Genomic DNA, 4,241 nt, shown 5'->3' with positions numbered 1-4,241 from the left:
GTCTGGGTTTGAGTCCTGGCTTCATGTCTGTGCCTCTGGAAGGTGCCTTGTTCTCGGTGTTCAATGCCTTATCTAACTGAGAAATGTATCATGGGGGACTAAAAAGGCACATTTTTTTAATATAATGATAATTCTGATAGGATGTACCAACATTCTTTTTTCTTTATTGACAGTTGATTTACATAAAAACTGACTTTGGCTAACATACCAATTTTGACTGATGCTATACCAAAAATAAATTAGTCAGTGTTTAGGGCAGACTTTTATTTACTCCTGTGCTAAAAGTAGGAAGTAAATACTGTCTTTATCATTTTCTTCAAATTGATTCAATGAACAATTTATGAAGTACCTACTGTGTGCTAGTTAGTGTTCTAGACGCCGTGAATAAAGGCGGGTCCCTGCTGCTCTTATGGAATCTTCTGTGACAGTGATAGGAAGCAAGTGTGAAATATGTAAACTAATAATTTATTTGGCTGTATGTGCTGTAAAGAGAATAAAACAGGGCATTGAGATACACCAGTGATTTTCAACCAGTGTGCCACAAGAATTTTAAAAACATGTTAACCCCTGACTAGTCAGGGGTACCACCTCTTTTCCCTTCGGTTGTCAAATAAAAAATGACAAGGGCCAACACAACAACAGCTGTTTGGTGTGAGTGAATCAAAATTATACATATTTTCCTGTGTCAGACTGGCACAAAACAAATTTTGTGGTGTGCTGCAGAATTGTAGTAATTGATAGCTGTGTGTGCCATGAGATGAAAACAGTTGAAAATCACCAAGATAAACAGTGACTGTGCAGAGGAGAAGGGCCTGCCTTGGATGGATGGGTTTCTCTGAGGTGGTAACATAGACTGAACCAGCCTCGCTAAATTCCGGGGGAAGAGACACCCTGTCACGGGGAACAGCTAGTAAACGAATTTGCTGTGTTTGAAGAAGGCCAGCTTGCCCGGAGTGGAGAGAGTGATGGGGAAACAGTAGGAGTTGGGGCTGGAAAGTGATCGGGGCCAGATTAGATGCAATCCTGAGTTCATTAGTTCTGGTTTTATTCTAATTGTATTGGGAAGGCTCTGGAAGGTGCTAATAAGCAGGGGATTGATATGATCTGGTTTATTGTTTGAGATCCTCTGGCTGGTGTGAGGAAATTGGCCTGTGGGAGACAGAGAATCAGAGCAGGGGAAGCTGACTGGGAGTGTTTTGCGGTCTCCAGGGGAAAAAGCATGATGGTTTAGTAAGATGGCAGCAGTGATCTGGTGAGAAGTAGGGATGGATTTGGGGTCTGTTCTGCAGGTGGAGCAAACAGGAGCGCTAACAGGTAGGTGGGGAAGACACCTATCGATGACTCCAGGCCTTGAGGGGTAGACCCTGGAGATCTAGACCCTGGAGGTCTACCCCTTTGAGGGGCTTCAAAGGGGGAGCATTGTCAGGAGTGCACTGCAGGCACGAAGGGCTTTTAGAAGCATGGCTTTATGAGCGTGGCAACAGCAGGATGGCTGCTGGCCTGGAGATCCAGGGCAGGGCCAGCAGGAGTGATGTGGTGGGTTGGTTTCAGGGAGAGGTGACCGCAGGGACAGCGCGGAGAAACATTCCATCTCAAGTGGTTGCTTTAGAGCTAGCTGGTGATGGTGATATTAGTGGAGAAAAGGACTACGGAAAAGTAGAGCAGATTGCCTGTAAGAAACAGGACTTTTTTCCACTGAAGTTTGTAAAATAGTTGACGCACATAGTTTAAAAAGCAAAGTCCTGAAAGTTTTCTGATGGAAACTGTTTTGCCTCCTCACAGCCGTGCTCCTCGGGGGGTGTTTGCTGGTATTATTTCCTTGATCATTTCCTCTCACAATTATTCTCTGTTCTTTTTTTCTGGAATTCATTTAGGCAATTATTCGTCTTGAACCAATTCTCTAATTATTTTTTTAAATGGGTTTTTCTTCCAACCTGACTTCCTTTTTTACTGCCTGTGAAATCTCTTTGTTATTTTTTAATTCTTGAATAATTTTTATGGCTACTTTATTTTAAACTTCAATTTCCCTTTTTAGGTTTCTTCCTTTTTCATACCATCCTATTCTAAATTTTTTTAATAAAATTTTTTAATTTAATTCTTGTTCAAGTACAGGTTTCTGTCTTATATTCCCAACCCTGCCCACCCCCCACCCTATGCTCCCCGCCTCCCTCCCCTTTGCACCCCCCACCCTTAGTTATTGTCCATGTGTCTTTTATACTTGTTCATGTGAGTCCATTCCCTTTTCCCCTATGATTCTCTCCCCTCTCCCCTCTGGACCCTGTCAGCCTGTTCCATATTTGAGTGTCATTGGTCGTATTTTGCTTGCTTGTTTGGTTTGTTTAGATTCCTGTTAACAGGGAGATCATATGATATTTGTCTTTCACCGCCTGGCTTATTTCGCTCAGCATAATGCTTTCCAGTTCCATCCATGATGTTGCAAAGGGTAGGAGTTCCTGCTTCCTTTCTGCAGCATAGAATTCCATTGTGTAAATGTACCATAGTTTTTTGATCCAGTCATTTACCGATGGGCATCTAGGTTGCTTCCAACTCTTGGCTATCGTGAATTGTGCTGCTATGAACATCGGGGTGCATAGGTTCTTTTGGATTGGTGTTTCAGGGTTCTTAGGATATACTCCCAAGAGTGAAATTGCTGGGTCAAAAGGCACGTTCATTTTTAGTTTTCTTAGAAGATTCCATACTATTTTCCATACTGGTTATACCAGTCTGCAATCCCACCAACAGTGAACTAGGGTCCCCTTTTCCCCACAACCTTTCCAGCACTTGTTGTTTGTTTCTTTGTTTATGATAGCCATTCTGACTCATACCATCCTATTCTTATTTTATGGATGGAATATCTTATCTCTAAGGACAGTAGTTACATTTTTTTTTCTTCTTACTTAATTTGCTCTGTCTCCTCGGTGGCTTTTTTCTCTTGATTTTCTCTTTTTTGCTATTCAGATGTTTGCTAATCTCAATCTGACATTTGTTCATAATAAGCATTCCCGACTGTCCGTATTTAAGAATAGAGCGTTAAAAGGCTGAATGGAAGCTATGTGGGTACAGGTAGGGCTTGCTGGTGGTATATAGATTTTGTTGTTGTTGAGGGGACCTTCATATACCTGGCTATTCAGTTCCTTAGAGGTAAATCTAATCTTCCTTGGGAATAGAAGCCAGCTGCCAGTTTTCCCGAGTCTGGGAAGGTGGCTCTGTGTGTCAGAGTTCATTCTGCAGACTGCCGCTTCACCTGTGTTTCTGTCCACTGGGGGCATAAGCTCTGTACTCCTTGGCACCTGGGTCTCCATATGCTGAGTCCTTCTGGAGTTCTGTAGGCTGAGGCTGAATCAGTTCTTTTCTTTTTTTTCCCGGTACCTAATTTAGCATTTAGAAACTTTTGAGTGGTAAAAGAGAAAAGGGGAAAAAGGCACATGAAGAAACAGCCAGTGAAAAAAGGGGGAAAATGCAACTTATATACTTAGCCATGAGAAGAAATTACTACCTACATACTGTCCTAACCCCAGTACTCTCCTCACTCAGGTAGTTCACGTCTGTCCACATTCCACCTTCCAAAGATGTGTGGACCTCTTTAGTTAGCTGTTGCATTCTCTTCTGTTCCTTTTGTTTTTGTGGATTTGTACTCCCCCCCGCCCTTAAATTCTTTTACCATTATTTAGCAGAGACTGGGGAGGGAAAGGAGATCATTGTGTATGATTAACCTGTTTAATCGGAAAGTCCAGGTTCGTTTGTTAATGTATGGACACAGGGGTGCTCCTGGAGGTGGGGTGGTCCTGGAGGTGAGGTTTGTTGCCCTGGTGAGACATTTAGGTCAGGGATAGATGTCAAACTTCAAGGTCGGGTGTAGATATTTAGCCATTCAGTTTAACATGGTTATTGAAGCTATGGAGATGGATAACACTTTGCTAGGAGAGTCTGAGGCGTGCCAGTGTTTGGTTCAACGCCTGTATATGGAGTGCCTCCTGCAAGAAGATGGGCTAGGCTGGAATGTAGGGAAAGAACATAGAGATAAGGCAGAGAGAAAGAAGCCACTGGAAGGGCAATGAGAAAGGTGGGGAGAGGGTTAGAGGGAAGTTTTGAGGAAGGGAGAGTGGGTGGTTTTTGTAATATCACACACTACACGAGCATTCAGCTGGAATGAGTGAAGCCTTCCCTTTGATTGTTCCACTGGTGTTTACTGAATTTCTGGTGCTGTGCTGGATGCTGGGGGTACAGTGGTCAGCAAGACG

Source organism: Sturnira hondurensis, unplaced genomic scaffold (assembly GCF_014824575.4).
Source record: "Sturnira hondurensis isolate 20B ecotype Veracruz unplaced genomic scaffold, ASM1482457v3 Scaffold0002638, whole genome shotgun sequence".
Classification (NCBI taxonomy): domain Eukaryota; kingdom Metazoa; phylum Chordata; class Mammalia; order Chiroptera; family Phyllostomidae; genus Sturnira; species Sturnira hondurensis.
Note: the sequence above shows the minus strand (reverse complement) of the source record.